Genomic DNA, 23605 nt, shown 5'->3' with positions numbered 1-23605 from the left:
CCTTCCCTTCCTGAACAGGGACCGGAGTAAGACAGAAGCCATTCTTGCAGCTGCAGATCTCCCTGAAACAGAAAATACCAAACACCTGGTACCATTCCATCAGCTCTCCTGCAGCACTATCATATTACATTTTGACTATCATATTACATTTTGACTATCATACAATAAGGAACCCTCTGTCTTCATTCAATGAAGGAGGAAGTGGCAAGCTGGGGTTAGAGAGAGTAGGGCAGCAATGAGAGAGCAAACATCCTGCAAAACATGTTCAGTCCTGGAGCTATGTCTTGGAGATCTGTAGCAACAATACTAGGCAACAACCCAGTTTTTTGGTTTACAAAACAAAACACTCAAATCTTCAGAATGGAAAATTCCCCACCATTCTGGTGAAAGTGCAACATACAGCCACAAATCTTCTTGGGCAAGTGCACATTGCATTTTTCACAATATTCAGTATTTTCTGACTTAAATCAGTAGTTTCTATGAGTCCATAAAAAAAAACAAAACTAGGAAATGCCTAAGGAAAACTGAGGGTACCAGCTTTTCCATCTTCCCTTAAGAATAGAGCCGCACTTTTACAGTAATGTTAAAGAGTTAAGACTGATAAATCCCTTTGCTGGGAGGGGAGACTGTCACCTGCTGGCACAAGAGAAAAGGGTATCTCAGCATATTTGCAGGGAACCATATGTCTACAGCTCTATTTTCTGCAGGGGTCTATCTATCTGCTTCCCAAGAGGCCAGTGCTGAGCTCCCCAGCTAGAAGAACAGACTCCACAGCGAATTTTCTTAGGTGGGTAAAAGCAGCAATGTTGGTTTATGACAGGACTCATTCCCTTAAAAATTATTTATTCCCTTAATAGCATTTTTTGCAGGGTGGAGGACAAAACTGGTCAGAGAAAGCATTTTTAAAAGAGGCATGTGTTTGTCTTTTCCCCTACATCAGTGAGCAAGGTTTCACATTAGAAATCAGGAGCAAGTTCATCATATACCACTCACTCCTCTGTGCTGTGTGAGTCTGGCAGGCTCTATCCCCATAAATGTGGGAAGCTCTTCAGAAGGACTGTGTTCTTGGGGTGCCCAGCCACAACAAAACCATCAGGGAGAGCAGAGAGCCCATGTGACATCTCAGACTGCAGGGAGAAGGGAAGAGCCATCAGTGCAGCTCTGCACCAGGTGCAGCTGGTGGCATGGGCTATCGGGGTGCTTCCCTCACAGGCACAGGAGGAGAGGCTGCCTTGCTCTTGAAACGTGTACCCGCTTCTGCTTTCTCTCCTTTCTTGCCTGGTGATGGAGGGAAGTAGCCCCATCTAGGTATCTTGCAGTGCTCCTCAGCAAGCCCCCTGCCAGAGCATTTCCCCAGCACTGAAAAGATTTGGGTGTTTGTCACTGCATTCCGAGGTCTCCCCCTGAGATCTGAAGGGATGCTGGCTGCTGCCACTGCTCAGAAGAACAAGCAGCACAGAGAGGGAGCACAGCCTTCCCAGCCAAACCCCTTGTACACAATAAAGAAGTGAAACACAGAACTTGGTGCAGTGTGGAAAGCAGCTGCCTACCTCCTGAGTTAGACATTTTGTCCAGAAGATTTCCATACAAAAATAAGCATTGGAGTCTCTAAAAAGCTCTCCCAGACAAGAGTGGCTGCCAAGCCAATGCACCACAGCCAACACAAAAAGCTGGAAGGATCTGTGGAGACAGGGCAGCTCCCTTGAAGCTGATGGCTCTGGCAGCAATGCTGAAAGGATGCTACAGTGTTTGCTGCAGCAGAGCTGCCCACTACAGCTTGGGAGAGAAGGAAACATTGCAAATGGAGACAACAGGAGCTCCTACAATAATTATATGGGAAAATAGGGACCTATTTAAAGACACTTCTCTCTCTCACTCTCTCAAGGTGGTTAAGTTAAAAAGCATCACAGGAATTTCAAAGAATGGATTAATTTCAAAGACAAGTGTGTAGTATATGGTAGAGATAATTCATGCTATTAATGCATAAAATATTGTAAGATCCAAACTATGTCTTTTGACCACCCTGGCCGGGAGCAGTGTCTTATTCATATTCATCTAGTTCCTGGACTACGTTGAGATAACATCGAGTTCTTTAGTGTAAGAATAGAAGCTTGCAGGGCGATAATCACCGGCTTCCCGGTCCTGGGACCACTCAAGAGTGATCATCACCTCGATGATTAATTACATCTACCACGATGATCGACGGTGCCACCTTGATGCATGCGAATGCTGACTTCCCCAAAGTTCTCTGACAATATCTCGACACCTGGACTGGACCTTTGTCTACCTCGGCACATGTAAAGCCTCGGTTCTGCATGTGAAGAGACACAAAGAACATTCGGTCACCTCTGCCTCGGGCAGACTGACCTGTGTAAGAACTCGCAGCATCATTCGTGAACAGGGGGAGACTCTGACATTTGGGGGTCAGATCCGTGTGTTCACCCAGCGCCGAACCTGGGCTCGACCCTGACCCTTGGCTGTGGTGGTTTTTGACAAACGAAATTCGGTCTCGCGGACAAATTAATAAATCTTTGCTGAATTTTCTTATAAAATTGGCTCTCGATTTGATCATTTTTAACAAGTGTATGACACCCTGTCAGACCTAATGAAGAACCAAGGGTTTGGAGACAAGTCTGTGAAACTCAGTTCTGCTAACCACAAGCTTTCACAAGCAAGGACTCCTGCTGAACTAGAAGGCAGCTCCTCCATTGCATCAATACCTCTTCTTGAAGTGACAGCTCACACATCAAAGTTTACATATTCCTATTGCCTATTAGCAATCAGATACCACCATTCGAGGCATGAAGCTTAACTTCACCAAGGTGCACTCCAGGGACACAGCTGCTGCAGCCCTGACCACACTGCATGCCACCTTATTAAGATAGAAACTACCACAGTGCTCCAGCTGTTACTACAGGAAAACCCTTTGCAGGAAAAAAAATGTATGTTTGGGATTCTGGCATAGTCTGGATAAAATATACATGCAATCCAAATTCTCCTTGTAGGAAGCTCCAAGCTGAAGTATCAGCAAATAAACCAAATCTTGGAATAATAACATTGTTGCAAAACAGTTTAGAATAGAAAAAAAAATTAATCTTACAGATTTATTCTAAGGAATTGGATGTCAATAAAACCTGAGTATCTGTTTAAAAAGCAGTGATTTTAAAGCTAAAAGTTTTCATTATCATCTCAGCTTGGATCAGCAAGCTCAAAATCAAACTTCTGACATAAATTTAAATATCCCAAAACTGTAGTTTCAGAAGTGAGGTAATGCAATTGCTGCATCTCCAGATTTAACAAACTGAGTCCACTTCCTCTGCATTTTCCCCCACCTACCCCACCTCCCTGTCAAAGCAATTCACCCCTCTGGTAATTCAGGTATGCTAGAGGGAAGTGTTGCAGGACAATACTTAACATCTCCTCCTCTCCCTGGCAATTCAAAAGAAGGCAACAGAAGTCTCAGTAATTGAGAACTGTTCTCTGAATGAAAAGGTCCAATTTTACAAGATTCATCACAAAGTCTCTTATTCATCAGCAGCCTTGGCACTCTTACTCTTCTACCTCACACAGACATTTCTGGAATGTGTTTCAGGCTACTGGGGGGAAAAAAGGGTAGTTCAGCAGGAAGCAGCAGAGGGTAAAGAAATGAAGAATCTGAAATCGATCCTGTTCCTGTCCTACGCAGCACAACTTCTGTCAGCAGCATCAGCAGAGCAAGACTATCCCCTTGGTGAGTACAGTTTTATTTTCACTTTTTCTGTTTTGGTACCTCCAGTTATGTTGACAAACTGCTTACACACAAGAACAATACTTGTAATTTTGCATCAACAGTCTTGTAGCTGATCTCTTACAAGGCATCTGAGTTCTTATATAAACTAGGTCTGGAGATTAAGAACAACAGATTTGTATTTTCATCTGGTCAGGAAAAGTTCTATTTGACAAGTTTCCTTGCTAGACTCCATGTTAGTTTGCTGGGATGAGGATACACAGAAATTCACTTCAGAAGTGGCAGAAGGTTTTACTACCATTTTTATGAGAAGAATATTGTTCTTTCTTGCTCTGATTCAAAGCTTATAAAAACCAATTAAGAGATTGAAACAAAGTCAGCAGAACCAATATGGGCAAGAAATGTCTTTTTCGAGTACTGGACCTGGCATCTGGGCAACCTTTGCAACAGAGTGGCAGTCTCCTCTGAAAGAATGCTTTCTCTGCATTTTCAGACACAGCTCTGCTCTGGGCCACACAAGGGACAACAACAACAACAACAACAACAACAAACAACAACATAATAATAATAATGTTTCATTCCTTGGATTTAAACTCATGTGAACTGATCATTGCTAGTGCAGTGTAAACAAACTTCCCTGGAGATCTAACCCCTCAGTGTAGTACTTACAGAGGTATTAAAACAAGAAAACATATTTTTCAGACTTGTGTGCAGTGTCAGTGCATGCAAAACAACACAGCAAAAGTCAGGTATGTGCAGAAAGTTATCCTAGTTTTGATGAATGTGTTTGTTTGGGAGTGCAACAAGAAACCTAAGGAACTTGTTTGCCCTGGATTAATGTAACACCAAGGAGGAGTTAATGAACAGTAAAGCTGCAAAGCAAATCATAGAGAGAGCAGGAACTGCCAGAATTAGTCGAGCGTTTCTCCCATGGTGCGAGCCTGCTTTGGGTTCCAGGTCATGGCTTCCACACAAAAGTGCACTCTTACCTCTCCAGAGCCTTGCCCAGCCACTGCCTGTCCTGTGCACCACACAGGCCACCTCTCCCACACAGCAGCAAATACTCAATGATGCCCTTAAGGTTTACACCACAGCATTCTCTTCTTACGGTTTTTCATGTTTAATTTCCTTTTTACATAAAAGCCGTGGAAAACCAAACCCAAATATCCAGGAGTACCCCTTGCCTCTGTGTTCTCTCATACCACTTGCCTATGCTAATGCTGCACAGGACTTGCACTCAAGGGTGTTTAAAACCACAGCACACACCTCCTCCAGCACCTGAACTACAGGAATAAGCACTGGAAGACACAAGCATACAAGGCAGCAGAAGAGGACTGGCTAGTGGGGAGGAACAGAGTCAGCTTCTTGCCACAGACTTTCACACATATTTGTAAGACATGAGAGGAATGTTGGGAGTCAAGCTTTTTTTTTTTTTTTTAGGGGGGGGGAAGGAGAGGGAGGTGTTACTGAATAGTGAGAAATTACATCTAGTGGCTGAGTGCAGCATAAATGAGAACAGGTTTGGCACTTTCTGAAAGGCAGTGAAGATGCTGATAAGACTTAGGGCACCTGTTGTAATTGGTGACCTCAGCATGGGCTGGAGTAGATTTCTATACCTGTGAACATGCTTATGAATTATGATTATGAATGCATAAATATAAATAGTGCAGAATGAATGTACTTGCTTTGTTTCTGTGGCTGTCACGTAGTCTTGATCAAAAGAAAGAAGGAGGTGCATACATTAACACTGGTGGGCTGATGAGAGGAAACCAAAAGCAAAGACCTGCTGCCATGTTTGTCTCACTTTGTACAAGTTACAAAAATCTCCTTAGAAAAGTACAGTAAACTGCTAAAAAAATTTTCAGCATTATTTCTCAAAGACAAGTTATGGGATAAAAATTCAGCCAACATCCAATTCTGAGGCCCTGAATGTCTATTTATTCCACAATTTAGAACAAAGACCTCTAGTCCTTTACAATTCCATTTCCTTTTCTCTCAAGTTGTCTTGCATTTAAGCAAAGACCGTCTATATTTCTAAGCGGAAAACAGGTAAACATTTGGTTATTCCATTTGCAAAAAGTTAAGCTGTTATCACCATAAAGCTGAAGAAAAAAAATTTAACAGGTAAGAGGATAATGTTTCTGTGATTATTTTTTTCTTTAGCTCATAAATCAAGCAGGAATTCTAAAGCAATTCTCATTCAAAATGCCCTTGGGTTCTTTGCAGACCTGTGGTGGCAGGCCAGTAGGACTTTCACAATTGTAGATTTTGGGGGAAGAAGGAGAGTTACACTTGAGAAAAGCCACATGCTGGGACAGACTGCACAATAATGACAGCAGCAGTTTTGGTACAAGACCATTTTTTCATTAAAACATACTGGGCTGAATACAGTAGTAGGACACATTTGCTGACTCAGACACTACAAAATGAGAATTCAAGAGTAAGTTTAGTTTATGCAAACGCAGTCTGAAGACAGTCCTGACATTGGTTTGAATAATATTGGTTTGAAGAAGTATCTGCACAAAGCCTTCAGCTGCACCAGTCCATTTCACACCCTGCCTACTCTTGTTACACCTTCTCCTTGTCCTGGTCTTAGCTGGGACAGAGCCAATTTTCTTAGTAGCTGGTTCATTGCTGTGTTTTGGATTTAGTGTAAGAACAATGTTGGTAACACACTGCTGTTTCAGTTGTGGCTCAGCAGTGCTTACCCTGAGTCCAGGCCCTTTCAGGGTCTCCTGCTCTGCCAGTGAGGAGGGGCACAAGAAGCCAGGAGGGAGCATGGCCAGGACAGCTGACCTGAACTGACCAAAGGGATATGCCATACCAATAGAGCAGGTTCTGGACTTGGGGGACCAGACCAGGGACTTGATTCTCCACAGAAATAAGACTTTGATCTTTAATGCACTCACCATTATCAAAGTCAGAGACAGTTTGATACCACACAGACACAGACTTTCCCTAAGTTATTCTGGAAGGAAGGCTACCATAAGAAACAGTATCTGCAAAAAGTAATCAAAATTCCCCTAAAAAGTTGTAATACAACAAGGTCAAGCTGCCCTTCACAGTTGTATCTGTATAGGTGATGTTTGTGAGTAATCTCCAAACAGGTAATGTAAACAAAACAATGGAAATTCTGATCCTCTTGCCTGGACCATTGGCAGACATGGAGCTGAAGGATCTCTCAGTGGATTGTGGGCACCCTCTGTGCTGTCTTTATTACTTGCTAAATTCTTTGCAAGTTCTGCAGAAGACTCTTCCTCACTCCATGCAGAAATTCACTGGTGGGAATTTCAGTCAGATAACAAAAGTGATTCCCTGCCTCAGGGCTCTTTTGTTCCAACCCAACTGAACAGCTGCCCAGTTCCCAAATGTCCTCCTTCATTTGTTCTGTGCAAGCCATGCAGAGCAATAGTCTCAACTCAGCATTTGATTCATGAGGAATGCCTCCCCACCAAGCCCAAAATAAACAAAATCACGTTTCCATCCTATCCTACTTACATTGCAAACTAGGATCTCAGCTAATTTTAAAAACCTATGCATCAACACAAAATACTTCCAGGACAAGTAACTGAAGTTAATCTCTCTCAGCTCAGGCTATGGCTCAGTTAACACATCTCACCTTGAATTTCACATTGCTCTTCTCTGTATCTTGAGAATCTTGCCAGCTGTACTAACACAGGAACAACAGAAGAAAGCAGCTATCACAAAACCTTGGCTCTTGCATCAGGTGACTGAAATGAGCATTGCACAAGGGTGCTTTGATGTTATAAAAGGCCTAAGAAAATGCCAGGGGTTTGGGGCGTATTTCTTGCTGTGTTTACTCTCTTACCAAAGGGCACCTGTCACACACATGCCATCTGCTGCACTGAAATGCAACACCCAACCAGGTAAAATAAAAATCTCCTACACCAGCAGGCTCTTTGTACAGATTCAAAGGATCACCACTAATATAATTTTAGGTGTTTCAAGAAACTATGCTAGAGAGACTGCATTTCTTAAAAGCTTCTCCTCCTGTAGGACAGAAACCTCAGCTCCCAGGGAAGACTCTGCTCTCATGGCTGCACACAAGAAGTCACAGGCTCATAATCCAGAAATACTCGTACTTGTTTCAGGTACAGAGAGCTGAGAGTGCAAGGTGAACACAAATGACCCCCACTCCCCTTCACTGCCCCCTGATCCCCCTCCTTTCCCCTGGGTGCTCCCAGGCACTGCAGGAACCCAAAGGAGCAGCCCTGCAGTGGAAGCCATCTCTCTGGGAACTGCAACTGGCTTTAAAGGCACTCAGCCTCTTAATGCTTGTGGATATTTCCCACAGGCTGAAAGAAAGGAAAACCTGGAAATGTGTTACTACATGGGCTTACCTACAGCACCTTGGTAAAGCCAAGATCCCTTAGTACAAGCACCTCCTTGGTCAGCCACTAACAGGAACCATGGAGGATGATGCTATTTGTTGCATCCATTTCATTCTCCTTAGGTTTTTTATTTGTCTTCAGTCAAAATAGATGCTTTGGTCTATTCTGAGTACTGAAAAGGATCATGCAGGTCAGTGTATCTGCTTTATAGTTAATGAATATTCTGAAATCTCAGCATATCTGAGTCTCCTTCATACTCTACAAGGGGCCAGCTCATACAAGATTGTGTTAAGACATGGAGATCATTTTACATTATCTGCCCACAAAGGCTACCCAGGTCCTAAAGAGAAATAAGAAGCAAAAAAAATCCCAAACCTGATGACAGAGAAACAGAGAGGAGCAGGATCATGCTAGAGGGACATCATATTCCTGGACCATCTTCCCAGAAACATGCAGGATTTTCCTCATGGCCATCTCCTTCCCTACCCTTATGAAGCTCAGCACCCCTGTGCCTCGTGTATTTGAGGATACCCTTTTGAAAGAGATTCCATTTTCACTTTTACAACATACAGGAAAAACACAATAGAAATCTCAAGAAGGTGGCAGTTCCTGTCCAGTAAGACAGAAATAGATATTCCTTAACCATCACTCCTACCAAGAAACACAGTGGTCAGTTGTTATCAAAAAAACAGCACACTGATAAGGACTGGAAGCCTAGCAAAGCCAGAAGTGCAACCAGAAAAGCCCATAAGCTACTGATGTTGGAACAGAGAGAGCTGAAAGCAGTCAGAGGTGGAAAAACATGCCCCAAGACCCAAAACAATACTAGAGTTGAAGTGAAAGCAGAAAAAATAAGATTGCAAATTGAGACAGGTAAAGGCTAGAGGATAGGATGAGGAAGAAAATACTGAACATAAAGCCTTTAAAAAGCCTTGGAAGATGTGTCATGACCAAACTGATCTATAAAGATGGCCTGGAAAGGTATGGAAGAGGGACACATATTCTTTTTCATTCTCTCACAAATTCTTTCTTAAAGGATTGTCAAAAAACCTTTTGCTCTATTCACATCTCTTTTGGGTTCTAAGTGTTGATTCAGCACTTATTAACCACTGTTAGGAGCACAACTAGCAAAACAACAGGAGATTTGTAGGAAATGAGGAACAGATCAAAGAAAATCAGATTATTCTCTAATCAATGATAAGAAAGTACTGGGACAAAAGAGGGGGGAAGATGAAATTGGGGAACAATGCAGAGCTTTTAGAAGTGGCACAGAATGGAAAGAAAATGGGAAAATTAAATGGTAAAAGGGTCAAGGATATCCTCATTACCTTACAATCACAGGAGTGGCCTAATATGGTAGAAGCACACATTGGTGTTTGAGTGCAGACAGGATCAAACTTCACTCCTGAGCTCTGCTGCTCCATCTCTGGATTTGCTGGTTCTGCAGTGTGAGTAAGGAGGAGTTAACAGAGGAGTTCTGCTCTCTCCTGGCACTACAGGACTGAATCACACCTAATCAGGGGAGCAGGGGAGCTGCAGTTGCCTCACAACCACCAGCTCCAGTGAGGTATAAAACAGGGATAGAAAACTAAGGAAGAGGAGGACTGACTCTAGTGCTGTTTTCTTACAGTTACTCTTCCCATTTACTTTTGGCTCAACACAGGGAGGCAAAAGGAGGGGTAGAAAGAGAAGGCAAGCAGATTATATATTTGTATTCTTGTTTTCCAGTCCTTCCAGAAAGGCCAGTTTTGTAAACAGAGAGAAAGCTGAGATTTTCTTTATCTTGTTAACTACTCCTATGACTGTAACACACCATGCAGAGCACACAATTATCCCTCTGCTCAACATTATCGAAAATGCACTGCAACTTCTTTGGCAACACGTTCTTTAAGGCAGGCTATCTGCACCTAAAAACACTCAGGCCTTTGGTTTCAACAGCACAGACCTGCATGCTGAATTATAAAAATTGTCCAATATCATATTATCTTGGCTACAGATTTAATTTCACGGAATATGAAACTTCACTGAAAATCATTGTACAACAAGACAATGAAACATAAACATTCACTTCTGTCTTTTTTCCCTTTATATTAAGTGTGAGCCTACTACAACTCCCTCTGGGAGGATATTTTTCATACAAAGCCACATTCTTTGAGTCTTATTCACATAAACAGTCATGGAACTGAATGAGATCAGCCACAGAAGCAGGGAAATCAGGTTTTGATCCAGCATTACTGATACAAAATACAACATAAAATTTTAAAAGAACAGGATAATAAGCAACCATCTTTAAACTAGCTAATAATGCAAAACCTACTTGAAGGTTTTGTTTTTCAGTTCTACCCTTCCAAGATGTAATACATTAAATTAATTATAATTTTGCTACACCCAATTTGTTGATAATTACCTCTCTGTGGACCATACTGTTATTTGAGTACAAATCACGGGAATTTTTAAAATAGTCATTATTTCAGTATCACTTTATTCTTGATCCTTAATTAAGCAAGGCCTGAAAATCCCACTTGTAGAGCAGAAGGGAAGTGATTTTCAAATGGTACTTGGTAAAATCTGCTAACTTTTGCCTTACACTTTTGCCTGACTCTGTTTTCCCTGAAACACCATTTGTATTTTGAGCTAAGCTTAACATAGACAAACCATTAAAAACTTTTGTTAGCAGAAGAGTGGATACTCATTCTCAAAATCTGAATAATGACAACTGATCAACTGAAGGTCAGTTTGCTTTTTACAGGCAAAAAGGACAGACATACAACAGCTGCTTGCAGCCATATTAAAACTTACAATGTGACTTTATTGATAACCATCAAACTAAGACACTGCCTATATAGTTAATGCTTTCCAAAATCTCAGTACTTTGGGGAAGATGACAAGTATACAGCTCCATAGAATGACAGAAAAATCCTTCATCTTAGTGTGAAACACTGTAGCACATATTTACTAATGTTCTGAGAAATTCCATCATGGTGTCACTCTCCTCTGATAACCTTCCCTGGCTTAGCTTACTTGAAAAGCACATTTAGTGCTTTTTCTACCAAGGCAGAGTATCCTGTGTTTCATGAGAGTTACACAGGACTGAAACACAGAGCAAGTTCTCCATTTCACTGACACTCTTTATTCCATGTCTGGGAAAGACTGAGAATGGGTCCCAGACAAAACTAGCTTTACACCACAGCCTCCTGAGTAGCTCAACACTTATTTTAGCCTAATCAAGGAGAGAGTCTTAATTTAAAATTGTGAGGAGAACAAATAAACCTTTAAAATGTTGGTTTGTTTTTTTCTTTCAAGTGCTGTGCTCAGTTCTTCTGAATGCACCCTTACCTGTTTTCTTGGTGTGTCTACTCACCAAAACCAGCTCACCCCATCTAAGTATATGCAGACATTTGCTGCATGTACATACCCACATATGATATGTAAGCTAATTCATATTATTACAACTTTTCCAAAAAGTCATTCTTAGAAGCTGTAAATACATGTATTCAAGTTCTGTAAACTTGATTTTGAATATGTTTCTGTCTTCCATACCATGTATCCTACTTTCAGGATTACAAACAAAAAGAAGAAAAACTGGCACAGTTCTAGTAAATGAAGCAGCAGCATCCTCCTCATTTGTATGTCTGCAGTTATAGACATGAAAGGCTAAATTCTCTGAAAGAATATGGAACCCAGAAGTTTGCTTTAAACTTCTCAACCATGTGTTGGTGGGCAAGGATAAAGGGAACAGAAAGGAGGCAGAAAAATAATTGGGTTTGTTTTTCTCGACCTAAAATACTCTTGTATGGAGACTGGGAAAGAATCTGGGAACAATTTCTTAAAATATTAGGGTTTTTTTCAGTTCAGAGCTTATGCCTGCAAATTCTGCTTTGATTTATTGATATGGCACACTACTTAGTGCAAACATTCACACCCCTCTTTTAATTCAGCCATTCACTTTCACATTAGGACCCATCTTGCTCCAGGTAAACAAAGTGTAAAATTCTTATTGAGAAAGGATGAATAAACAAAGCAGAGCTAAATATAGAAACAGTCAACCTGTTCTGACAAGTAGGAAGAATGAGAAGCAGAAATGAGTTACTGTAATACACGCAGGTTCTCTTTAACCAAAACTAAATCCCAAACAGAATACTGAAACTTAAAATTTTATGAAGCAAGCTGGGATGTGACTGCAATATAAATTAGATGGAGCTGAATGTTGATTATTTGGACACAAGACAGATGTTTAAGTTAAACTGCTTCACATTTGTGGTGAGTGTACACATAGCCTGCTGACACACTTGCACTGATGTGAAGTTATTTCCCAATAACTCATGTCCAATCCCCAAAGATTCCCTCCAAAGGAAAGAAGGCTGCTTAAAAGGGGAAAAAAAAACCCAAACAAACGCATAAAAAAAGTCCCAGTATTATAAAAACTAGGCAGTCATGGGATAACAGGAAAAGTCCTCATCTGTATAGAGAACCAGTGAGACAGGAAATAAACAGTACAAGGTCAGTCTTCCCAAGAGAAGAACACTAAGCCTGCAGCCATCTGCATTAAGCATATATTGTGGTCATTACACCCACTAATGAATCACAAGGGAACAGGGAAAGATTACAACTGTTAAAAAGGGCTGGTAGATTTCAATACCATTTAAAACACAGTCTGGTATTTGGGCTGGGAAAAAACACCTCAACTTCATATGCATAATGATGGGCTTGGGATGATTCAGGAATGAAATCCTGGATTGACAGTGGGTTGTAAGTCTGGCCTTCTCCTCTTTAAAAAAGTTTAGCAAAACTAGAAAAGTTTCCAGGAAGGAGAACATAAGTCAATTAAAGGTAGGATAATGAAGTAGAAGAAAATCAGGTTGGAGAAATACTAGAAGACATCAGATTAAACCAGCATATTTCAAGCTCAAAACAAGTGAGAAGAAATAGCTCTTCTTATCAAATAGCAACTTTCAAGCTATGTTTGTCATTTGTTCTTTCTTCTCTGATTTTCTCAGGCTGTTTCCCATTCACTCATGTTCCCTCCTCAGTTTGACAGAGTCACTGATATGGATGCCCTACAGGAGTGAAAGGCATTAAAGAGATAATGTGTCATCTCTCCCTGTAAATGAAACACAGCCAACCTAGAGATGAGAATTGGCCAGGCTGACCATGACACCATCCACCCACACCTCCAAGCCAGGCTCATCATTCCTGCAGCCATTGGACTTGCTCAGCTCCTGGCCACAATGATGGAAGAGCTGAAGGAAATCTCCCCAGCCAGACAGTCCTGTCCTAGTCAGCAAGAGATATCCACCTCTCACTGCCTTCAACCAAAGTATGATTTGTAAAAAATGGTCACACAGAGAAGCTGCTAAGGTTAGGCACTCTGTTATTCCAACTATGTCAAAAGCATCTATGTCACTTGGTAGTTTTTGAAGTTTTTGAAAACTCTTTACATTATTAGAATTTAAATAAATTAAATTTGATCCTGCTTATTTTGAGGCTAGCAGCAACTAAGGCAGCCAAGATCAACACCCTCTCTTTACTGAGCTGTCCTCACTCATCCCCAAATCCAGTTCTGCTTTATCAGGCATGCTGGCAACGAAGCTGCTCGCCTGCAGGGCACCTCCACTTGTCTGTCAAGACACCAGGCAATAAGTGAAATGGATGACAGCCTCACCCAGTGCATGCCAGGTCAGGGTTTCTTAAAATCTGTCTCTTTCAAACTGATTAAGTGTAGTCTTACAGAGAAAGAAGGGAATCCAACTTGGTAGCAGACTGTTCATTAATAAAATACCATACTTCAAACTCATGTTTAAGCTTACTCCACACCTGAGTCTGCCATTCATAGCAATACTTACCCCATAAGCTTAAAAATAAACAGTAAAAACCACCATAAACTTAAAAATAATAATAATAAAAAAGAGCACATTGAAAGAGTATGGTCAGATTTTATCCAGAAGCTGTGAAAAAACACCACCATATACTTGCAAGAATTCAGGAGCTGTTGCAAAGTCTAGAAAAAAAATGATAAGAAAATGCTCCACTTTTAAAATCTGGATTCAAACCAGAACAATAACATCAATGAAAACTGTAGATGTCAGGCAGATAATTTTGCAGCCAGAAGAAAGACACCCCCCCCTTCCCTCCATCCCATAATCCTCTTGAAAGACTTCAGCCAGACATAGCCAAATCCCAAAAGTGCTCAGACAGAAAATGAAGGAAAATTACTCATATGTAAGCTTTACAAAATACTAAATACTGAGTTAAGCAACAAATCTGCCTGGCAGTTATTAGTGCAATTATTTGGAACAGTAATGATAACAGTGAAAAGATCACATCCTGCCCAAGACTCTGAAACAGCTGCAATTTCTGCATCTGTTGCACAGACAGACATCAAACTGAGTAGAAGTAAATCATACCTAAAATGATTCACTGTGAACACTATTAAAATGTTACTCAAATATTAAGCTCATATATAATTACCATACATTCATGGCGCCTTTCTTATTTTATAAGGCTGGCACTTTTCCTCAGTGACTGTCCCAACTGAGACAATTTAGGGCACTTTAACTCAGAAGTGTATTGGCACAATATAAATAGACCTAGCAACAGATCTTCCCAAGATGTCACATTGCAGATGCTGTTAAAACCAACAGAAAATACTCCTGACTGGCTTAAAGCAATTGGCATGTCAAAGTGGAAAAGGAATTATCCCACTGCAATGCAGACACAATGAAGATGCATACCCTTAAGGAACTAATTTTCATCTATTCCAAATGCATTTTCCATAATGCAAATGAAAATGCTTTTGTCCAACAGCATGCCAAGACATGCACACAAAACCTGTATCTTCAGTGGTCACTTGTCAAAGTGGGTGGTGTTTAGGTGGGGAAGGTGGCAAAGCATGAGAGAGAAGCATAAGCTGTTAGAAGAAGCTTATTTAAATCCAGTATTTGAAGGAGGTATGATTTAATGATTTGAAGAATACTCCAAAAATGCTTTTGATCATGACATAAGATTAAAAAGCCTAGGCTTTTCTGGCATAGGAGTATATAATTTTTCCTTCAGGCAATTCCACTAGGGTATCTGTGCTCAGCACATCACACCCCAGCTACCCTGTAGCCCCAGTATGCTCCATCTAGCCGGCATCTACACCAGATACTCCCACCACTTGCCATCAGATAGATCCACCATTTGCCACAGATGTGCCCAAATCCCATCCCTAATCACAGCCAGATTCCCCCTCATGGCTGTGGCTTGGCTGAGATGCACTAGGGTTTGGAGGAGCAGCACTGGGTGTGGGGAGTGGGAAGGAGAGAGCCACAGAGGAGACAGCAGGCACACACGAGTGCTGGCTGAAAAAATCATCTTCCTGTTCATTCCAAGAATCTTTAATTACATTTGATACATAGCAGGATCTCTGTCAAAAGATCAAAAGTAAAACCATGCAAGAGCAAGCCAGCAATCTACAGTCCTGCATTGTATCATGAGTTACCTGTGCATTTGGTATTCCATCAGAAGTACATCACTGAGGCTACCAAGACAACCTCTCCACATCTGGATAATGCAAGAATTCAAGCTGTTGTACTGTATCCATTAGGCCATCCAGTGGGGATTGATTTATGGCAACAGGATATACCCAACTAACTGTTAGTGGTAATAAACTAGATTGCTTTTGCCTCAAAGTCCTGTGCAGCCTTAATGCTTCATTTATCACACACCTCTAAAAATGTGTCCTAAATTGACACTCATTTCATCATTGGTTTTTTTGATAGCATTCTTGACCTTGGTATCAAACTACTGCACACCAACAGTATCCTTCCTGCTTCACTCTCAACACCTTCACGTCTCCAACTCGACCTCAGTGTTTTCCAGAAAACAAGAAAAATACCTGTCTGGCCAAACCAGCAGCTTTGAATACAAAGCATCATTGTGTCATCCACTACCTGCCAAAGGAAGCAACACACAGAGAACATCCCAGGCACAGGGAACATCCCAACACTCATGTGTTTGAAGGCTTTGCAAAAAATAAGAACTCCACATATTTATTCTGACTCTTCCTAAATTTGGAACATCTGCCTTCACAAATCCAGCAGTCTTCTGAATGGCAGCATGAGATAAACCAAATACAAACAAAAGGAAAGAGACCAGTACACATAATTCAGTGACAGGTCAGAGCAAGATATGGGGTATTTCAGGATTTCACTATTCTCACAACTGCTGTCAATGAACTGTAACAAACTATTCTCCAGCAGCACCTGCTAACAGGGAGTGGAGTAGCCAAGTAACTAAGCTATTCTAAAGGGTTCACAAGTTAGCAATGGTATGCAAGAATATTTCTAGTATTGTACTTCAGAAACTATTCTGGATATTTTTAGGATCAAAATAGCTGGATAGGAGACAGGGAAGAAAATTAGCCCCTTGCTGTTATGAATTAAGGTCTTTCTGAAGTGCAGTTCTGCACCTTCTATTTTTGGCTGGATCATTAAAGTCACATATTTAGTTCCTGAATAAACAAAAGGAACTAAAAACACTTATTTCAAATTTTTATTTGCCCAAAGCAATTTCAATCAATTTATGTCTTTGACAAATATCTCCCTATATCAATCTTGCCAATAAAATATGGCACCTCATTGTGGTTTTAAATAAAATACTTCCAGGGACCTGTTGTACTGATATATCTCTATAAAAAGATACAACTGTGAGTTCTCTGCAAGTTCATCCGAAGTCCTAACTGTTGAGGGAAAAAGAGAAAGTGCACATCTGAAACTAATGAGAATAAATATAGATGTCAGTATAATTAATTTAAGAACCTGGAAGTGCTTTAAAAATGTTCATTGGTACACCACCTATCCAAACCAATAAGCATTGTTCATCCTGTTATACAGATTTAGTGAGTAAAGGACAGTAAGGTCTTTTACATCACAACATGACTCACTGGCAAAGTCAAACAGAGGTGAAGCTAAAGACACATGGAGAAATGCAGCTTGAGGCTCAATTGCTCACCACCACACCCTACAAGCACCTGATTTACTCAGGTATCATTCATCTCATCTAGTCCAAGAACATGGTAAATTTGATAATCTGAACTCCAGAACATGCCACCTGAACAGGGCAAGATGCTGAGCCTGGTGCTGGAACTACATCACATCAGCCAACATGGGAGCCCCACTAGTGCAGACAGCTTCTCACAATTTCTGTTCCTCAAAAAAGAAAGGACCTCTGTGAAAAAATCTTGAAGGAAAGCACCTGCATGATCAGGGAGTTTCCACTTTATTTTTGCCAATCATTTACTGGTTATTTCATTTCTTGTGTTCAAAGCCAGTCTCCTATATGAGGTTGGTAGCACTGTCTGGGTAAATATTAAGTAGCAAGGGAAAGTGAAAACTTCCCAGCTGAATACTACCATAAAAGTCCTTCTTAAATTTTTTTAGTTTATTTTCAAACAAACAAACAAAACCAAACAAACAAACAAACAAAAAACAAACAGGGAGAAAAGCAGTGACATTACTACAGCTGCTACACAATTCCCATTTACCCTTGCAGATAGGTCCTCATGGATAAACAGGCATACATCATCTACACACCAGGCATGTAAATACTTTATGTAGCAACCCAACTGCAGGTTTTGCTACATGCAGTGTATTTAACTATTTTTGAGCATTTTCTGCTCAGAAATTGTTATGAAGTTCTGAAGGAGAGTCATTACACCATATCTTGTGGTCTGCAATGCAACTGCAGATCTTACATGTAATCACACATCTCCAGAAACACTTTGTTTTCCAACTATCTGGAGAATGAAGATTACACAATACTTGAAACTTGAGCCTGCCAAAATAAGTTGTTATAAAACTAGCTGCACAGCCTGACACATCACCTTGAAAGAAAGTAAATAACATTCTCCTCAGAATAACCCATAGACTAAAACAGTCCTACCAGGGGATCTGATCCATGCCTAACCAAAGCTGCATAAGAGTTAAGACATGGTTACATTTTTCTGTCTTTGGACAGAGGCAGACTTGCCGATCTTCCCAATTACTCCTTTAACATTGGTAGGACATTCTAAGTTCATTTAAACAACTCATGGGGCAAAAATTCAGCGATCCACCTACTAGCAAGCTACTTTCTAACTCTCTCAGTGTTTTCCCTGCGAACAAAATGTATCAGTAGCAGACAACATGTCCTTTTGGTCATGTGCATTGCAGAAATACCAAGCAGAAACCCAAATAATCGCTTCACATATAATTATAAAAACATGAAGATACAGGTTATGCCTTTTTAAGAAAACAGAGCGCTGTCTACAGCCTATGCTGTAATACACACAACACCCCAGGGCACGATAAGCTCTTTATTAATGCTTGCAATAAAAAGAACACTGCAGAACAATGACACGCCGTAGCCATGGATTTCCACAATCAGAGCTCAACAAGCAGCCAGTGTGTACTCACAAGGTGTTGAGACCTCGGGAGGAGGCGATGTTTGCAGCAAACTAGTGGAAATATTTCCAGCGGAGTTTTCAGGTGATGTCAACAACAGGAAGGATGACTTTGATCCAGATTTCCATTTCTCATCAGATGCGGCCTTAAAAGTTGGAACAAGAGCGTTACGACTCCTCATTTTCACCCCCAAACCTGTAAGCGAGCCCCTACGTCGACACAGGCTCCTGTACCTGCGCGGCATCCCGGAGGGTCCGTGTCTGCCCGACTGGGGGGGGGTCCCTCCCCGGGCTGCAATACGGGAACACTGGCACGACTCCGCTCGGGGGCACTGGCTTCGCCGCGGTCGCGCCCAGCTGCGGCCCCGCCACAGCCCGGCCACCTCCGCCATCACCTGTGCGGCCCCGCCGGGAGCGCCCCCGCCCCGCCCGGGCCCCCCGCGCTCCCCCGGCCGCCGCAGCCGCACACGGAGCCGCGGCGGGGCTCACCTGCGCTGCCCCTCCAGCGGCGCCGCTCCCGCCGGGCCGGGCTCCGCTCTGCCCGTCCAGCGGCGCCTCCGCCGCCGGGCCGGGGCTGCCCCGGGGGAGGCGCCGCCGCCGCCGCCGCCGTGGCCGCTGCGAGGGCGACACCGAGCGGCCGCGGAGGGCGGGCGGGCAGCGCCAGAGACCCGCGCGCCTCCCGCCGCCGGCCGGCCCGCGGGACGGAGCCCGGGCCCGCCCCCGGCCAGGAACACAGGGCTCTGCCCGCAGCCAGGCTCCGCGCGGGCGGGCCGCTCTCCTGGAGCCAAGCTCCTTTGCAGCTTAATGATGGAAGCTCATAATAATTTGCGTGGGAGCAGAAGCGCTACAAAACCACAGAATCAGAGTGGGTCAGGTTGGAAGGGACCGCAGTGGTCACCTGGTCCAGGGTCGTCCTAAAGCACGTGGAACAAGACTGCGTCTGGACAGCTCTTGTCCCTCCAGTGAGGGAACTTCCAGAGTCTCTCTGGGAAATCTGTTCCAGTGCACGGTCATCCGCACAGTAAGTTCTGTGAAGAAGAACATAAGTTCTTCCTTATGTTCAGATGGAACTTCCCAGGCACCAGTTTGTGCCTGTTGCCTCATATCCATATTGAGACCATCAAGAACAAGAAGAGCCTGGCTCCATCTTCTTGGTAACCTCCCTTTAGATATTTATACACAGTAATGAGGTCTCCCCTGAGTCACATCTTCAGCAGCCAGGCTCAGCTCTCTCAGCCTTTCCTCATAAGAGAGATGCTTCAGTCTCCCAATCACCCTTGCTGCCCTCCATTGGACCCATAGCAGCTACATGTCCCTCTTGTATGGAGGAGCCCAGAATTGGACACAATAAAATTTCCCAAATTTTAGGGAGGCCAGATGCCCTTCCCTCCAGCAGGGAGCCAGTCAGCGGGCTTTGAAGTCTGAACTGAAGGACAGAGAGGAACACCTTGAAAGGTGACTGTGTCTGCTTGATGCCTCACCCATCCCTCCAGCTATCACCATATCACTGGGACCTTCTGCTCACCCAAGTCATGTGTTTTGTGGGCAATTATGGGTGAATGTCAGTAATTCACAAACTGGTAGGGAAGCAAGTTGGACAGGACCATCTGTAGACACTGGTAGAGCAGAAAGGAGTTTGTATGAGTAGGCTGAGTAAAATGATAAAAGTGGGATTGGGAGAAGAAGGAGAAAACAGAAAGCAAGCAGCTGTTCCCCATACAATGCTTGATCTCACATGCACATCACTTTCAGAGGCTGTTTCTCTGGCTTGAAGGCATTCTCAAAATGCTCTAAATTAACTGATGCCCTAAACAAACTAAACATTGAAGTAGCACAGGCACTTCCTAGTTATGTCATGAATATATTCTTTTGAATGTTTTTTCAGGTTATTCTACTTATGCCTTTGTCATTAAACAATTATTATGGTAGTCATCGTTCTGTGGCAATAGTTATACCAGAGGTTCACATCAAAACCCTTGGTGCTCCCCAGGAAAGACTGACTGACTGACTGACTGACTGACTGACTGGATTTATTCTTCTGATGCCTCCCTGATCACAGCAAGGCTTTGTCAAAACTACAGCATGTGGTGGTTTGACACAGCATTAATCTGAAGTCTGGTGTCATTACTTAAGGTAAAGTGTAGTTGCTAAAACACATAAAAACACACTGTGATTCTTCACACTACGATTTTGTTTGCTCATTTCCATATTCAGGATGGGCTTACTTCATGTGAATTTTATTTAATTTGATACTGTTCAAAATTCTGATGTAGGAATAAAAGCATTTGTGTGAGTAACAATTAACCTGTATTAAAGAAGCTCCATATATGTAAAAGTTGGCAGAACTATTTTATGTTTGATCATTACAACTGAGAAACAAGATGCTAGCACATTGTAGAAAAAAGCTTTCTTGGCACAGGTCTGTCACCAATGTGACATTGTGAAATTTAATGGAAATTTTCACTCTTTACAGAACAGGATGAGACCCTATCATGACCCTGCAAACCTAGGTGCAGATAGGTTCCTATTATGTGGATGTCAGTGGGACAATTCCCTGTACTTCAGTAAAATTAACTTTTTCTAATGCAGACAGTTGGGTTTGTATTCTTCTGGATTTTTTTCCCTAGTGGGAAGAGAAATGAATCACACAGGAAGAATATAATGTCTATGAACTGCAGCTCTCCATGGACAAAGTCCAGTCACATCTATCACTGTACATATCATATATGCAAAGATGCAACCTCTTATTTACCTCTGCCCTTACTGCAAGTCCTGTGACTGAGGGCTGGACACTGTTTCATTATGTGCACCCAGCTTCAAAGTCAAATGACCTGACAAAAGGGAAAGAAGAAAAAGGCAGAGGGAACTGAAAACAATCTGGTGGCAAAGGGACAGAGGAGGAGCAAGTCCTGAGGCAAGTCCTGAGTCCACAGCAGATTATATTGCCAAGGGATTGGCAGAAATGCTTTAGCCTTACTCTAAAAACCTATCTGGCAATGGGCCTGGAGTCTATGTGGCTTTGAACCTGAAGCTGTGGTCAGGTCACTGATGTCAGTTGTGGGAATGTTGTGGGAAGAGCTGCATTGCAACCAGTACTCTTTTTTGAGTTTCTACACCCTGATTTTGTATTTTAATATATCCAAATTATTCACTCTCTCATTGGTCATGTTTCATAACTTTCTGTATAAAAGAAACCTAATACAGACACTTCTGGACAAGACCCCCTATCCAAAGCTGGCCTTGAAACCTAACAGCCCTTTGTGCACATAAGTGATCAGCTGGTGTGTGAGACAGATGTTCCTCCATTACACACCTGGAAGCTCTTTCCCTCTTTCCATCAGTTTTCAGCAGGCTAGTGGCTGTCAGGGCTGTCCCGAGACACAATGCTGAAAACAAGTGGTAAAAAAATCCTGCTCCAAACCTAAGTCCTAATTCCTTTTACAGGATTTAACCTTGAAAAGTTTCCCATAATCTTTTAGTACACTGTTAATCTGTTCAAGCAAAACTTCAAGCAGGTTGATAAACTGAGAATAAAGGCAGGCCTTTGAATAAATTTGTATATTAATAGGCAAGGGGGATTTCTCCCACCTCTGAACAGATGTGTACCTCCATTATCTCTAGTGGGTTAGTGCAACCTGGAAGGCTTGGTGATAAGATTGTCATGCAGCACAGAGGTCAGAAAAATAATCAGCTGCAGGAAGACAATGAAGACTCCAAACAGAAGTCTATTCAATAAATTGAATGCAAGGAGGGAGAACGGATAGGAAGAAGTAGAAAGGAAGAAACAGAAACAGAGGAATTTGGTGTTGGAGAATCAGGAATTCAGCAGCCAGTCACCACAGTGGGCAACACGGGATGACAGCCAGGGACACACACTCTGGAGCTTAGACTGGTACAAGATAAGAAGAGCAGCACTGGAAACTCCTGAGAAGGAGCCTGGGTGAGAGGCAGGAGGTCTGTCCTTGCAGAGCAGGCCTGGAGGAAGCAATGACAGGGAGATGAGAGCACCTTAGTTTGTCAGAGTCATCAAAATCTCAACTTCTTCAGAGATTTCACTACTATGTCTCTTAGTGTTCCTTATTAATCAAGTTAATTATTTCTAAAATAATCTCTCTAACCCATACTGCAAATACATTACCTCCCACTATCAGTGCCTAGATTAACATTTTGGGCTCGCCCACGTGATGACATGGAAGGAGCATGGGGCAGGGCAGCAGGCAGTGCTTGGCAGATGGGTGAGCTGAGCAGCACCAAGCACACACTGGCTCTGCCCATGTCCCGGCGTCTCCCACATGCTGGAACTGTGTACAGATGATGCAGGACAGTCCCACGTCTGTCTTTGGAGTTTGTGCAGGATGAGGTTGCAGGACTTGAGCAAGAAGAGGAGGCTCAGGAGAAACTTTACCACTCTCTTCAAACTGACTGAAAGGAGGTTGTAGCCAGATAGGGATCGGACTCTTCTCCCTGGCAACCAGTGACAGGAGGAGAGCACATAGACTTAAACCGCATCAGGGGAAATTTAGGTTCTACATTAGGCAGAAATTCTTCACAGAGAGGGTGATTAGATTCAGAATGGACTGTCCAGGGAGGTGGTGGAGTCATCGGAGGTATTTAAGGAAAGACTGGACATGGCACTTAGTGCCACTGTGTAGCCGACATGGTGTTCGGTCATAGGTTGGACTCAATGATATCATAGGTCTTTTCCAACCTATTTGATTCTGTGACTGTAAGGATTCTGAGCAGGGATGCTTGTAATAGAAGCGCCAGGTGCCCTCTCGGTGCCGCTGCCGGGCACACCTGGCCGCTCCGCTCGCCCACCGCGGCGCCTCGCACGCCAGGGGCAGCGCCTCGCGTTTGCACGGCTCCCACGGGCGTCTCTCGGTACAGCAGGGCCGGGGCGAGCGGCGGCGGCGCTCGGACCCACCGGTGAGCGCGCAGCGCCCGGCTATGCCCGCCGGCGCTGGGGTGCCAGCGGCACGGCCGGGCTTGGGAGCGGGCCCGGGCGAGCGCGGAGGCCCCGGCGGCCCGGCGGCCCGTGACCGGGCGCGTCAGGTGACGCGGGTCACGCCGCCTCCCCGCCCGCCCCGCCGGCAGCTGCGCCGCGCT

The 23605-nt window shown here is 43.1% G+C and overlaps 1 protein-coding gene across 1 annotated transcript in view; it reads right to left on the bottom strand.

The window, feature by feature from the left end:
• The window catches only part of ANKRD6 (ankyrin repeat domain 6), an 87669-nt gene extending 68577 nt beyond the window's left edge, over positions 1-19092 (bottom strand). The window contains 2 exon segments of the mRNA XM_036380000.2: positions 18513-18645; positions 18989-19092. The gene's annotated coding sequence lies outside the window, so the exon portion shown is untranslated.
• Between the last annotated feature and the right edge of the window lie 4513 nt (positions 19093-23605).

Source organism: Molothrus ater, chromosome 3, assembly GCF_012460135.2.
Source record: "Molothrus ater isolate BHLD 08-10-18 breed brown headed cowbird chromosome 3, BPBGC_Mater_1.1, whole genome shotgun sequence".
Lineage (NCBI taxonomy): Eukaryota > Metazoa > Chordata > Aves > Passeriformes > Icteridae > Molothrus > Molothrus ater.
This window is presented reverse-complemented; position numbering and strand designations above follow the sequence as displayed.